Source organism: Ictidomys tridecemlineatus, unplaced genomic scaffold (genome assembly GCF_052094955.1).
Source record: "Ictidomys tridecemlineatus isolate mIctTri1 unplaced genomic scaffold, mIctTri1.hap1 Scaffold_44, whole genome shotgun sequence".
Classification (NCBI taxonomy): Eukaryota; Metazoa; Chordata; class Mammalia; order Rodentia; family Sciuridae; genus Ictidomys; species Ictidomys tridecemlineatus.
The window spans coordinates 540,119-556,729 of NW_027522848.1; the positions used below are offsets into that span (position 1 = coordinate 540,119).

Genomic DNA, 16,611 nt, shown 5'->3' on the forward strand with positions numbered 1-16,611 from the left:
CATTCTACTTATTAATTCAATAAATATAAATAATACAATATATTATGTATGCTAATTCTAGCTCTCTCTGGGCCTATCCTACATATCAATCTGAATGTGGAGATACATTTATGATAAAGAGGAAGAGGACTTCTAATTAGATGTATACATTGGCAAATTGTAAACTGATTTCATTGTGAGCCAAGTTGAAATAAATCCCATATTCAACCTGGAAGTAATTACCTTGCACAATTGAACTGAGAAAGATTGCTTTTTGCCTTCTTTATTCCTGAACAGTCAGTCATAAGTTGATGAAATAAATATTAATATGGAGTATAATACTCCAAAAAGTTTATTAAAAAATAATTTCAAAATCCACAGTGATTTTGTTATCCTGGGTCATGCCATTCGCAGAATGTGATGAGTGCTTCTGTGGTTTTCTTAGATTTTGTTTTTGAGTTGTTTATGGCTCTGACAATATTTTATACAAGGATTAATTAACAATTGAAAAATTTCTGATATGATAAAGCACTATTGTCAACTTTGGCTTCTAGACACATAAAATGCATCACTAAAAAGAGGGGATGTGACTGATAGAATTCATATTCATTGGAAGCTGTTTTTTGGGGGCCACCCGGTCTCTGAGGGGTACTGCTGAGAGGGCAGAACTGCTTCCTGTTTTGTGATGTCATTCTGATTACTTTGTTAGAGCCCCAATTTACAAGCTTCACTCTCTAATAAAACTGATGTCTTGAAAGGTATTTCCATCTCTTTACGGTTGTACAATTCAGAAAAGATATAAGGTCATCATTTAGAGAATGGTTTCAATATATAAAAGAGGGTAATTCTCACACAATAGGTGCATCATCTAAATGAGTTTCTCCAAGACTGTGGGTTGGATTCTTCTTCCCTTTATACTCCCCTGATGTGTTTATTATCTGCTAAAGTGTAGGTCCCACATGTCCTCAAAGGGCTGTGAGTATGAGCTCAGCCCCTCCTCCATAGTGCTATTGGAAGTTGTTAGAGGGTGTCATTAAGAGGAGGGATTAGAGAGATGTCTTAGGTCACTGAAGTGTATCTAAAAGTTGATGCTGGGACCCTGAATTATTTATCTCTTTTTCCTTTTTGAGGCATGAGGTAAGTAGCTTTATTCCACCACATGCACCTGTTTCCTCAACACAGGCTAAAAAGCAACAGAGGCAAATGACCACCACCTGAAACCTCCCAAACTGTGAGGCAATATAAACCTTTCCTCTTTATAAAAAGCACTTAGCAACATTGTTACAGCAATGAAAGCTCACTGGCAGACCATCAGCAAAACCTCTAGAATACAAGTATTGTTGCTTTTCCTCCAAATAGAACAATGTTTGACTCACAGCAAGCATTTAATAAAACAGAGTAAGAAAATGTTCTTCAGTAAGAAATTAAAACAAAAGACACAATAGTCATGACACCATGATCAAACTCCCAGCAGATAAAAATGATTAACTTTACAGTCACATTTAATATTAAAATAACTATTTTTTCATTTTCACTTTCTACTAGGTTCAATCTAAGCATTTAAAGGGGAGAAAAATTAACATTTATTGTGATGCTGCTCCATGCTCTCCAATGGAATTCCACATACGTCATATCAATTAATCTTGATAAATCCTTGTGTTATTATTATTTTAAAAGGAGGTTAATTTATGTTGCCAGCAGCTCAAATAGTTAGCACACAGTTCAAGTTAAAAAAAATAAAATATGATGGACTTTAAAGGAGACACCATGGATTTGTGAAGATATTCAATGATCGTCTGACTTCACTTTCAAAACACATTTGAAATAACTCAAAATGGAAGCAAATGCAAAGTGCTGGAAACCTTTAGGGACTCTACACATCTACAGAGTAGAATTTTTCCTGTGTTAGATCCATATGTTTAGATGGAAAATCACACTAACAACTGCAAAAAAAAAAAACCACAAAGAAATAAAGTGCCCCAAACAAACAAAGATGCTTCAACAACAGAAGCCACTGATATCAGAGTTCAAGAAATGTCCAAGAAGGAGTTCATAGGTGAACTGATGTACCAAGTAAAGGATAGTATAAGGAGTGAAATGAAACAAAAATACAGAAAGTGAAAGACTATTTCAATAGAGAGTTAGAGATCATGAACAAAATTTAAAAAACAATAAGCAGAAATCCTCTAAATGAAGAAATCAGTAAAACAAATTATAAATTCAATAGAAAGCATCAGCAACAGACTAGACCACTAGGAAGAGAGAACCTCAGACAATGAAGACAAAATGTATAACCTTGAAAGTAGAGTTGAACATTCAGAGAAGATGGTAAGAAACCATGAGCAGAACATCCAAAAATTATGGAGTAACATGAAAAGACCAAATTTAAGATTTATCAGAATAGATGAAAGAGCAGAGGGGCTGGGGATGTGGCTCAAGCGGTAGCGCGCTCGCCTGGCATGCATGCGACCCGGGTTCGATCCTCAGCACCACATACCAACAAAGATGTTGTGTCCGCCGAGAACTGAAAAATAAATATTAAAAAAAATCTCTCTCTCTCTCTCTCTCTCTCTCTCTCTCTCTCTCTCTCTCTTTAAAAAAAAAAGAAAGAGCAGAAATACAAACCAAAGGAATGCACAATCTTTTCAATGATATAGTAATAGAAAATTTCCCAATCCTAAAGAATGGTATAGAAAATTAAATATAAGAGACTTACAGGAACCCAAATGTACAAAATTACAGAAGACCCACACCAAAACACGTTATAATGAGAATGACTAATTAAGAGAATAAAGATAAAATTTAAAAAAATATTTCTTATATTCCATTAACTTGAATGACAACTGCTGTGAGAAATGTATCTTTAAGCTTATATTTAAAAGTATTAAATATTTAGGAGCTGAAATAAACTGCAACCTTACCTCTGAGGTTAGGATCATTAAACTACTCCAATAACTTTTTACCACTTCCATTGGACTAGAAAGAACACTCTGGTAGGTCAACAAGAAGTCTTCTATGAAGGTTGGATCTACTACTGAATTCTCTTCCACCAAGTGCTTGGTTAACCATTCTGAGGTTCCTTGTAACAAATAAAAGGTTTAATTATGATCCTGATTAAATAAATTTATTTAATGCCTTGATCTCTACCCTTCAACAAAAAAGCGATCAGGTAAGTAATAAGGATATTAATTCATGCTATAAATAATAATGACATGCAAGGGTTTTTAGTTACAAGTGATGACTTTCAAAAGATATTATGGTTGAAAATGAAAAATGAAACAAACCTGAAGTTTCCATACCTTATACTATTCGAGTCGTCCTTTCCATTTGAAGGAGAGTGGTTCTGGGTCTTACCTTGATGACAATGTGACCCTTCCTTATTTCAGTTCCATCAGGGTCTTGATGTTCTTTGACTATAAGGATCTCTCTTTCCTCTTCAACTTTTTGCATTTTCATTTCTGCTTGGTTGAGGACACTACAGTAATCTTGCTGGGTGACATAGGCAAACTGGAATTAACATCAGTCACATGTTAAAGATAAAGTGCTTGCTGAAGACCTAGCTGCATGGATAATTCAGTGTTTTCATTATTAAATACCAACATTTTCCCTGTCTTTCCCATACTTTCTAAATTAATGCAGTAATGAACCTTATTCAGACTTCTCTACTTTTAATGTGTTTCTTCTTTTGTCAAGAAAATTTTCAGGTTTAAAATATTTATAGATATTTACATATTTTTTAAACATAAGAAATTTATTAGTTGCTCAAAACATTACATAAAATAATATCAATTTAAAAATCTGAAGATGAAACTAGAAGTTCTATTTATCATTGCTCTTTCACATTAAAAAACATCAGGGTAGAGGAATAGATTCCTAGGATGACAGACAACAAGCATATTTTCATTATAGTTTAAATCATTATTAATTATACCCTATATTAAGGGTAATTCTTTTTTTAACACAAAAGTACATAAAAATTTATTGTAAAGAATCCTTTTTTCCACATTATAATGAAAAGCAAATTCTATCTAATTGAACATTAGCTTCAAGTTAGACATAATCAGTTCAAAATTCTATTATAGCACACACATTTTTAATGTGCAATTCATTACAGTCAATGCTAAATAAAGATGCTCATTCCAGACCATTTTCAAAACTTAAACAAGCATATCTATATTCCTATCAAAAGTTAATTTCTCATAACAAGGCTACAAAAGGGAAATGGATCTAAGAAATTACTTTGAGTTTTAAGAATTTAAAGTGTAACAATTTGATTGAAGTTATGAACTGAAAATTTTCAACTTACATGATATGAAAGTGACTCATGTATTAGTCATTCAAATAAAATCATTAAATATTCAATTTAATACTTCAAGATAACTTTGTTTTACCAAACAGCATTTGCATTATAAGAGCAAATTAAAAAGGAAGCATTTCATTATTTTCAAAATGTAAACTACTAGAGCAATTATTTAAAAATAAATGTTTCTCACTTCAGTGCTTGGTTCAAAATCAGGGTGTGTGAAGGGTCCAGATGGATCAAGGAACTTCTTTACATGGTTCTAGCGACCTTCCCAGTCTCCAGTGTCCCCACACCCACCATCAACAGCCATTCTGCACAGAACACAGTAAATTCAACTGCAAAGATCAATATGAAAAAGTCACACCTATAACTATTATGGTTTTATGGAATGAAAAGGTAACCACACCAGACCTGCTCAAATAGAATAGGAAATGTTCAGTGTGGTTATGTTTAGGCTTTCCAGTTTGTCTTGCTTATTATATTGGTTCATTTAAAACTAAGAACTATATGTTTGTATCTATTTTTCTTTCATCCGTTTGATGAAATAGATCAGCCTATTTCTAGGTTCCTAGAGCAGCCCAGGCTCAAACTTAGAATACTGATCTCTCCATGAGAAATGGACTTCTCTGCATTTGGCACTTACAAAAGAATACTGCAAACTTTCTGTCTATGCCTTCAACATTGGGTCAGGAGGTATGAGATACCTGGGGGCACTTTCAGAACTGTGATATTTCCACTATACTATTGCTTATGTACCTTTCTGAGTCAGAATGGTGTGATTTAAAGATCACTTTTGATGAGAGGAACTTTCAGGCATCTTTCTCAGAAAGAAAAAGAGGTCCCAATTTTCAAAAAAAAAAAAAAAAGAATCACACTGTCAGGTGGTTGTTGTCACTAAATACACACAGAAAAGGTTTTTGAGAGGCAGTATCATGTAGAACCTTCCAGGATACTGAATATAGGTCTCCACCAATAAAGATCTATCAAAAATCAAATAATAATAATAATAATAATAATAATAATAATAATAATAATAATAATAGAGGCATCTCAGTTCTTATGCAGAGCTGGGTTCAGCTGCACAACTAGCGCTGTCCTCTTGAGCAGATCCCTTGACAGCCACAGACCTCACCTATAGGCGGTCTAGCTAGCTCTTAAGGGTCGACCACAGAGACCTTGGCGCTTGGTCTGGCACACAGTGCGTGCCCTACCTGCAACTGTCACTCCATGCACAAGCTGCGGGAGCAGCAAGGATGGGGTGGCTTGTCACTATGGCCACCAAGCCAGGGCTGAGGCCCCTCCCCAGGCACGCGGAGGTCCCGGGGCTGGCCCGTGAGACCCTGCCTGTGGCCCCTGCCCCGCCTGGCTGGGCCCTGGCTAGCCCAGGCCCCCAGGCCACTGCGGCTGTCCCAGCGCAGGGAAGGGAGGCAGGAGTCCCCGGAGAGGCCACAGCCTTCAGGCAGCACTAACTTCTCAGCCAGCAGCTCCTCTACTCTCCTTTTCTTCTCCGGCTCTTCGCCTTCCGCCATATTCTAAGGGTAATTCTTGCTCCATCGTTATTATCCTGGCTAATTTTTAAAAGAAAAAACTTACATGCACATAAAAATCTTGGGTGAAAATATATCAAAACATTATCAATATTTCTGATCAATGTAAGTCACAAAGGACTTCCAATTTATTTAGTATGCCCTTCTATAGTTTCCATGCTTTCTGCATAGACAATAGTTCTGTTAGTGAATAGAAGCATCAGTTCAGAAGAGAAACAGCATTATAGTACCAAGTTCCTCCCACTGAGTCAGCTTACATAATCTAACTTTTTTGTTAAGCATTTAGGAGCAAAAAGTTACTACTTCAAAACACAAGACTTTTGTGTACAAGTAAATGAAAATAGTTGAATTAAAAAATTATGAATACCCAATTTCTATCACGATTGCAATTAGTGTACACATATTTGGAAATATATAGCCCTTGGTAACTTAAAAATATCTTTATTTGTTTTTACACAAGAGCAAAATTGCTCCCAAAATTTGATAGAAAATTTACAAAGATTTTATTTCCAGATACTTTTATGTGTTCTTTCTTACATTCATGTTTAAGAGAACATAATGAAATCATCATTTTCTCATTTATCTTCTAGAAAAGAAATGTAGCCCAGAGTTAAAGTGAATATTAGCAGATAGATATATGAAAAAAATTGAATTTGAAATCCTTAGTTTCTAGATAAATATTTTGGCATTTCATATATAGCAACCTCAAATACCATGCAAAAAAGAAAAAAAAATGAAACTGAATTTCTAATGTGATCATACAGAACTACTATTTTGTGCTTTGAAGAGAGTTAAAATTTGTGAATTATTTTAGTGAGGACTTAGGTTTTGAGGCAGCTATAAGCACATGGCAGCGCTCTATGAACTTAGCATCCTAATATGAAATAAAAATTCAAACTAAGACTTCCCTCTCAGTGATCAACAGCAAGGGATTGGGGTGTACCAATTTAATGGTAAAGAGCTTACTTGTAATGAGAAAAAGGAAAAAAAAGTGTGTCACATTTGATTGGATAGAGAGAAAGAATGGGAGAGGAGGGGAGGAGTAGGGAGGATAGGAAGGGCATCAGAATGGAATAGACAATATGATTGATGTATGTACATTCCATATATGTATTATATATCAAAATGCATTCTACTGTCATGTATGACTAAAAAAAATAACAAATAAAAAAAAGAAGTTAGGTATATTTAAACTGGAATTTTGTATTCTGCAAGGAAAATTCACATCTGATTTCTCAAATTATATATCCAAATGCTTGTTCCCCATGTAAGGGTGAAGGGCAGGCAGTAGAGAGGGCAAAAAGGGAGAAAAATAGAAGAGGAAGAGAAGGAGAAGAGGACTAATGGGGAGGGTAAAGGAAAGGAAGAGTTGTATGTGGTATTAGAAAGCTGTCGGGAGCTCTGACTGAAGTGATGCTTCTTCTGCCAATGCTCTCTGATAAAGTGCCAAAGAACACTGCAGGGTTGCTCTTGTGATGTCCTGTACACAAGGAGGTTCTGTACTGGCCATGGAATTATCAGTTCTTAAAGTTCAGATACCAACTGCCTATGAATAGAGAATTATGGGGTCAAGTTCAATTATATTTGGGCTATTAATCTTCAACCTTAATTCTGGGTGCTTTAAAGAAACTTTCTCACAAGAAATCCTTTTGATGATAAAACCTATATAATAAAAGTACTGAGATGGTTCTTGGTCACTGAATCTCTACCAGAGTGTAATATCAGGGATGAGCAGGTGGCTTGGTAGATGTCCAATCTATCTGATTTGGGTATCCCTGATTTAACATGTTCCTTTTCCATGGAGTGGAGCAGAAGATATAGTTTTATAGTGCAAGAATTCCTCCTTTGGCCCTCTACATATTTCTGCAAAGTGCATGTTAGGAGTTACAGGTGTCTACATATCTTATTGACAGTTTTGAGTGGAGGCCTACCTTGCCATCACTTTGGATTTCCTACCAATGTTTTTTTATGTAAATATATTAAACTGTCTCCTTTAAATAACACCTACCTACCCTTACATTCCCAAAACTACAAGATAACTACTTAATGGTACCTCACATGACTTACATACTATGTAATATTCAGTCGCATAACATTTTTATCAAATACTCTAAAACATTTACATGCCTCTTAAATAATGTAGGTCATATGGTTACATTTCCAATGAAAGTAGTTTTTCCAACTACGTATACTGATGTACTTGTGGAACACTCACACATGAAATAACTTTTATTTGGCCTCATACTGAGGTATAAACTCCAACTCAAATATTATTGGAATCCTGACACAGAGAAGAAAGAATTCAGGGAGAAATTAGTAAAAGATAATAGGACGGAGAAAACTGTAATGCTTTTCTATCTTGTCTTGACTCAGTTTGTTTTCATTATTTTTTTGAAATACAATTCCATTGCTGAAATATCATACATAATCCTTCCTAAATGTAAATTCTCATGTCAAATAAAGATTCTGGAATTTACCCATTTTGTTTTCCTTTATTATATTAAATAATTGACAAATGACTCTATTTAGAATTATTTTCTGACTGATGAGCAGTGAGGCAAACAGGTAAGTTCACACCTGCAGTGGAGTTTGAACAAATGTCTCTGTGCCTACTTGGTGTCTGCTCATAGTTTGCTACTGTTCACAGAGTCTGACTTAGTCGGATTTTCAGGGGTTGTTAATACACATGTGTTGTGAGAGAGTAATTGACCAGAGGCTCCCAAATAAAACACACATTAAGAGAGGTGACATCTTAGTATGGTCAGTCGGTTTATTATTGCCATATCAGCAAAACTCAGTGAAGGTATCTGATTTAGAGCACTATGGTGAGCATTCATGAAGCATATCTATTATCATTTTAAAAACATTTTTAAATGATATAATTGTTAACATTTACACACAGTAAAAACTGAGTCTGAGTCCAAAGGCTGAGTCTCCTCTTTCTCCTCCTCCTCCTTCTTCTTCTCCTCTTCTTCTTCCTTTTTCTTCTTTTGTTACTGGAGATTAAACCAAGGGGCACTTTACCACTAGGCCACATCCCCAAATCTTTTTTATTTTGATTCAGGATCCTGCTAAGTTGCTTACAGCCTTGCTAAGTTCCTGAGGCTGTTTTTGTACATGTGATCTTCCTTCCTCAGTCTCCCCAGCTGCTGGGATGACAGCTGTGTACCACCATGCCCAGATGAAGACTGAGTCTTGCAGAGGCCTGGTAGAACCAGAAGTACTGAAATTGAAAGATCTTCTAATACTTTATTAACTGTTAAAACCTAATTCTCTGAGGAAAAAGCACCTTGCAGAGTGATTTGAAGAAAGGTCCAGGGAAAAGTAAGTTCCTGAGTTTTCATACTGTGGCTGGGGAAAGGCTTGTCTTTTCCTTGGTGACACACCTGCATCCTTATAACAGTTGCTGGCAAGATGAATGCATTACTTTGTGGGCTTTTAATTTACATCATTCTTATTCTTGGTTTTACAAATGTAACAAATCAGGATGTTACAAAATCAGTGATTTGAAAAGGGTGCAAGACTATGGTTTTATTTTAAGAGAAAGAGAGCAAATCTGCTTCATCAGATTCTGTCTTAGCATTCTCTAATACAGATGTCATATATATGCAAATAGAACCACACATTGTTAGAAATGCACACTATACTTCAGCTGGCCTGTCTAGTAAATAATATAGTATGTTTGTGGGGAGGTGTTTTGTGCTACATTCTTGTTTCTGCAAAACCTCTGGAGGGTAAGGGGCTCAAGGTCATGAATGGAGGCTCAGGGGCTCAAGGTCATGAATGGAGACTCAGGGGCTCAAGGTTATGGATGGGCCTCCAGTTGTCTATTCATTGTAAGCAACCACACACACACACACACACACACACACAAACACACACACACACACGTGTGTGTGTGTGTGTGTGTGTGTTTGTGTGTTTGACAACAGGATGTGCTGCATTTTGCTGTCCAACACCTTCATTTCTTAATTGCCTGGTTTCTTTTTTTTTTTTTTTTTTTTTTTTTTAGCGGACACAATATCTTTTTTTTTTTTTTTAAGAGAGAGTGAGAGAGAGAGGGGGACAGAGAGAGAATTTTAACATTTATTTATTTTTTCTTAGTTCTCGGCGGACACAACATCTTTGTTGGTATGTGGTGCTGCTGAGGATCGAACCCGGGCCGCACGCATGCTAGGCGAGCGCGCTACCGCTTGAGCCACATCCCCAGCCCCTAATTGCCTGGTTTCAAAATTGTGAAATCAACATTTGATGTTCAAAGCTAAGTTGTATCATGCAGGGCATTTTAAAACCCAGAATGTGATGCCTGAAGTGTGACAGCAACATTTTTGGAATGTTTTTTGTGGACACGAAATCCTGAGAAATTTTTTCTTAACTAACTACTGAGCAAAGGACATTGTTAGCTGAATGTTTTGACACTTGCCTGTTATCCTAGCAGCTCAAGAGGCCAAGGCAGGATGATTGTGAGTTCAAAGCTAGCCTCCACAACTGCAAGGCCCTAAACAACTCATTATGAGTCTGTCTCTACATAAAATACAAAATAGGGCTGAGGATGTGGCTCAGCGGTCATATGCTAATGAGTTCAATCCCCAATCCCCTTCCAAAAATAAATTAATTAAATAGATAGATAGATAGATAAATATAGACAAAGGACAGTGATGTTCATCTGAGGTTATGGGGGCGGGGAAAATTTCCTAGCTCAGAGCTGAACACTTTCTCTAGGGGTTTTAAGTCCTACATAAAATCAGTCAAAAACTTTTTCCCCATTGTTTTTGTTTTTGGAGTCATACTGGAAATCTGTGACAGAGACAGATGGAGAGACACAGCGTAAGTATAAAATTTTCTGTAATTCAACCTTATTGTAGACACTCAATTCTCAAGTCTTTGCTTGGAATTCAGATTTCTTTTCTGTAATATAATAAAACATCCATATTTGATGTTCTGTGCATTTGAATAGCATAAGCAAAGGCTGATGTAGCAAGAACAGATTGTCATTTGTATTCTGTGACCCAGAATTCCTTTATGAATCAGCTATCTCTAACAGAATGACAAATCTAGTCAATTAGAATGTTGATAAGTTCTGACTTCAGATCAAATTGATTCCAGAAATTTTATTGCCCAGAATTCATTCATTTTATGATTCTCTGAGTTTTGATGCTTATTTATTATTCTTATGATTTTCTTATACTTGCATTACTCAGAGACAGAATCCAATAATCTAATATGTTTGTTCTTAAGGAATAAAATCTTCAGACTAGTTGTTCAAGTAACAAAAGAATTTTAATTTCATGGTAAACCAACTCTAAATAATCCTTTCTAAGCTTTTCCATTGTCAAATTGAGTTTTATTTCAAAATACACATTTCACTATGTATTTGTGTTTTACAAAAACAGTCTCAGTAAACACAATAATTAAAAGATATTTATCTACAGAGATTTGTACAATTTGAATTTTTCATTTTTGTCCAGCTCCAATAATATTTGATAATACCATTTATAATGCTTTCATGAACAAAATTATATTACAAAATATGTGTATGTCACTCTACCCTAATAAAAATGGACATGATACATATATCATTATTTAAATGTCTATCTACTTTTACCTCTCAGTATATCCTACAAGTATTATTCTAAATAAAACTTAAAAAATAATGCACACAAATCCAGTGGAACTTTGGGACTCAAATGATCCTCCTGTCTTGGTCTCCCCATAAGCTGGGACCACAGGTGTGCCCCCTGATTTTGAGGATACTTCACACACACACAAAAAAAAAACTTTTCAAAATATTATCTAATTCTGTGCATAAATCTATACAGCATTAAGTGATCAGGCAACATGGATTTCATAGAAACAGTAGTGGCTCAGTTTTAAAAAAAAGTTTAAAACTTGAGTAGGTCATACCTGTAATCCCATTACAAAACCTTTTTCTGACAAAGGACTATACCCACCCCTACTAAATATACTTCTACAACTCAGTAATAACAGACAACTCAACAAATAATAGACATGATCCAAATCTATTCTTCACAGAAAAAGAATGACTGGCCAATAGAAGACAGTCAAATGTTATCAACTTTATTAGTCAACATGGAAGTACGACCCTAAGCAACAATGAGATATCACTATATACCCAGCAGAAATGGCTAAGGTATGAAGACTAACATCACTAAACAATGTGAATATATGCAGCAATTGGAACTCTTATATATTGCTCATGAGAATGTTCAGAATTTTTGACAGTTTTCTTTAAAACAAAACAGAGATCTACCTTATGTGGTAGCCATTCCACTCTTTGAGTTATTTACCTAAGTGAAATATATATACATTCATATATATGTGTGTATTCACACACATATACACATACACATACATATTTTTCCCCAATACATCTAGTAAGATAAAGTTCAAAGCCTGGATAATGCTCACATGTCCATCAATGGAAAAAATAAATGCACTATGATATATTCATAAAATGAATACTACTGCAGTAATAAAATAGAAAACAATACAAAACACTGATTCAAGCAACATGGATGAACCTCAAAAACATATTGATTCAGACACAGAGTGTAAGATCCCATACCTTTCTTACTCATCCTAATAAGACTCACATCCATAACAAGAATAAAGTAATTCAGACTTGAAGACGGCACCAGAAGATCTCAGAAATGAATATCTCCTAAATTAATAAGTGAGTTACAACTCCTGAACAGAATGGTGGAATGTAGCCTTTGAATTGTATCTTTAAAAAAAACCCCTATTCCTCCTGATGGGCAGAATCAATAGCCTCCAGGGCAAGAGTCCCATTGTTTCTCTTTTGCTAGGAAAACAATAAAACTTCTCCTTCCATTTTTACTAAAACAAACAAGAAACAAAAACAATAACAAAAAAGTGTAAGTACCCATTATGTTTCTAGGTTGAGGCTCAATGGTGGAACACTTGCTAGCATGTGTGAGGCATTGGGTTTGATTGTCAGCACAGCATATAAATAAGCAAAATAAGGATCCGATGACAACTAATTTTTTAAGAAGAATCCATTTATACAAAATTCTAAAAAGACAAAGTAAAACACTCAATGGTAGGATAAAACAGAATAGTGCCTTTACCAGTGGGAAAAAATCAATTAGAAGGGACACAAGGGAACTTTCTCAGGTGTGGTTTATCATTCTTTATCTTGAAAGCAGTTTAGATTATACTGATTTATTAAAATTCAACCACATTTGACTTAAAATGCATTTCATTGTATGAACATTTCAGAACAAATGAATAATAAACACTGAAATATAAATGATATACAAATAAGTGTATGCATGTGTGCCTACACATACATATGCCAGAGCAGTGACACTCAAACAGCAAGGAACTCATATAGAACCCAGATTCAGGATTCTAAGTGCTAGGCCCACATTAAAAGGAACCAGGGCTTTTAGAGAAACAACGAATACCAGAGTTTGAACAGCCAATAAAAGAGTACATTGAACCTGAAATATCTACTGTCAAAAGAAAGTACTCCATAAAGGAAAATACCACATATTCTCATTTACATGTGAAATGAAAAATAATTAAATTAATAGAAGCATAGAGTAGAATGGTGTTACCAGAAGCTGTGGCATGGGAGACATGGGAAGAAAATGGTCAAAGCATACAATATCTCAATCAGACAGAAGGAATAGATTTTTCTGTTTTTTGAGAACTATTGCACACCATGGTAAATAAAAATAATATGCTATACATTTCAAAATTACTAAAATAATAAATTTCAAATGTTCTCACCACAAAACTACTCTGGTATTTAAGATGATATATATGTTAGTAAGCTTATTTTACACTGTATATATAAACTATAATATCACCTCATACATCATAAATATATACAACTAAAATTTGCCAATTTATACTTTAAAAAATAAACAAAGAGGAAAGTAAAGTGTTCAAACAATGGCCCAAATTGAGAAGCCAACTTAGATTTCCTACTAATCATATCTGGCAAAACTTGAAAATCTAAATAATGAAATAATGGATTACAGCCCACTGAATAAAATGTTTCAAGAAGTCTATATTAAAATAAATGTGAGTAAATTTAAAGCACGATAATGATTAAGATACAGAGTGCCCAAATACCCTACAAGTCATTCTTTAATCACAAAATAGAAAAGAGTAACACACAAATGAAAGGCCTAGCAGATAACTCCTTAATCAAGTATTTAAAATGATCATAACCACTAAAAAACCAAATTGAGTACTATATATCATGCTACATAATAGGACTAAAGCACTGATCAAGAATTATGTTGTGGTCCTGGCTTTTGTTCTAACCTAGCCTGAAGAAATAAATATAAACCTGTACATGAGGATGATTAGTCAAAACTACCTACACTTAAATACCATTGGCTACCCCAAAGTAGTAATGGGCATATATTGCTTCATACTGCCAACAACATAGACCTACCTGGTGGCTGCACTCACACTTCTTCATGATAGAAGCAGTATGTACTATCTAAGCATTTCCTCCTTCGTCTTTAATTCAGGTCAGCGTTCATTATCACCACACAGCCCACTTTCAAATTCATTCCCTCTCCTTACAAAATTGGACTACATATGGAAGAAGGTCAGTTAACTACTTGAGAACCTGGTGCACTGGTGAGATGACAATCACTCCACCCAGTGTTTCAAAAAGCCATGACTTGATATGTGCAATAAGGGAGTCAATGTCTACTGTTAAGAATCAGGAAATTAGAACATCTGAAATTCTGAATGCATATGAGAAAACAGGAGAGATGCATCCTAAGAATGCCCCTCAAACTGGAAAGATCACGTTGGATAAACTGTCCCCTTTTCTGCTCCTGAAGGCGATTCCAGGGTGGAAATCACAGCCAGAGAAGAAACTCACCACATTTCATGAGGGGAATCTTGTGTGAAGGCCGCACATCCCTTCCTGGAAGCCACAGGCCTGGAGAGCCACCTCAGGAACTGTACAGCGAGCGTGATGACTGACACTTGACCCTCTGAAACATCCCCACTAGGGACAAGGAAGGGAAGGCAAGCCTCCTGAAGGAGAGGACCACCGGGAGAGGCCACCCGCCTGGGGGACACCCCAATCACTCATCCAAAGCACTTCCCATCCCGTGGGAGCCCACCACCCCCTTGGCGCCGCAGCCTCTCTGCCTCCCTGGCCACCCGCTGCTTCCTGCTCCGCCATCATGGGCCTAGGGAGGCGCAGTACCTGAGAGGACAGCCCGCTCTTTGCTGAGCGCCTTCCAGGCCTGACTTCCTGCAGGCGTCCTTCTCCCAGTGCCCTTCCGCTTCTCCAGGTCTCACGCTTCCACCGCCACCCGCCAGTTGCACCGCCACTGAAGCACCAAGTTCCCCACGTGGGGCTGCGACACCCAGAGACAAGATCCTGGCCTTCGTGAGTCTGTGCCCTTTGGGCTGCCTGAGCCCACCGATGGCGGGACGAGAGTGCCGCCTGGAGGCCTGTGGAGGGCATGACACCCACTCAAACCACACCCCACCCTCCACTTTTTGCAGAGATAACTTCTGCTCCAGTCCTGCTCTATTCTAGTTCATCCCTGCGAGGGTAACCACTTTTTCCATCCATTACCCTACCTCAGACCTTTAAATGCCATATGTGCCTCTGCCTTGTCACATTTATCTGACTACCTATGAATTAAGAAACAATATATGAGTGGCTGGGGTGTGACTCAGTGGTAGACCAATTCCCTCCCACATGTGAGGCACTGGATTTTATCCTCCACACCACATAAAAGAAAATATACAAAATAAAGGTACTGCATCCATGTATAACTAAAAAATAAAGTAAAAGACTCGATTTCAAAGATGATTATTAACTTTTTAAAAAGAGTGCTTAATTATTTATTCACTATATTTAAGAGGGTAAGCATGTACAATTCTCATACCTGGATTACTATGGTAGAAACAATTTTAGATCCTTCCTTATGTTTTTATTCCTTGAGATGAGGGTATTAATATGTTTTTTAAAATCTAATCAACTAAGGCCTTCTGACAAATATCTGACCTGTCCACTTGTTATATCAATGAAGATTGGCTTTGTCAATTAAATTATATAACAAATATTTCATAAGTTAAATGCCTTCAGTCTGAAATTTATTCACTCATTGGTAAAATATACTTAAGTCACATTTATATTAAACATCATTTCTTCACATACACCCTTTATTGGTATTTAAACTTCAAACATTTCTAATTACAACATGAAAATGTGCAAGAGAGTATTCAGCATTTTAGAATTCCTTTAGGGTATATGGAAGCTCAAGTGTTTAAAGAAAACCTTCAGAAGTCTTTTGTGAGAGTTATTAGCCCTACCCAAAAGGATAAAATGTATATATTTTACATAATAAAGTGGGAAAAGAAGGTATCTCTAAAGAAGTGGGAAAAGGAGAGGCAAAACTTAATTTATGGTACTTGAGTTTCAGTGTAGCTTATTTTTTTCATTATAGTTTTGACAGTCTTGTATTATATAGTTTAAAAACTATTAGCAATGGTGATTTTGTATCTTTGATGTCAGAGGGACATTATTACATTTTTTGCTTTGCAATCCATTGCTGATGAGTTTAAGGAAGCAGTTCATTATGTCTTTCCTCCCTCATCTTATGCTGGTGACAGTTTTCATTATTTTGAATTATTAAAGGTAAGGCAAAAACTTCCTGAGCCTTACAGAAAATAAATTTATGAAATCTGAAATATAGTTTTTGAACTGGTCATAGTATTTTATATACATTTTATTCATAAAAATAAAAT

The 16,611-nt window shown here is 35.9% G+C and overlaps 1 long non-coding RNA gene across 3 annotated transcripts in view; it reads right to left on the bottom strand.

The window, feature by feature from the left end:
* Positions 1 to 15,271, bottom strand: part of LOC144373588 (uncharacterized) — a 75,698-nt gene extending 60,427 nt beyond the window's left edge. For 2 of the 3 annotated variants that reach the window (XR_013433206.1, XR_013433204.1), the window contains exons 1-4: positions 5,753 to 5,814; positions 4,473 to 4,593; positions 3,334 to 3,486; positions 2,901 to 3,058 (exon numbers count right to left, since the gene is read on the bottom strand). This is a non-coding gene — a long non-coding RNA (uncharacterized LOC144373588). Of the gene's footprint in view, positions 1 to 2,900; positions 3,059 to 3,333; positions 3,487 to 4,472; positions 4,594 to 5,752; positions 5,815 to 14,722; positions 14,852 to 15,055 lie in introns of those variants that run through there. The other variant, XR_013433205.1, reaches the window with a different exon arrangement.
* Positions 15,272 to 16,611: the final 1,340 nt, after the last annotated feature.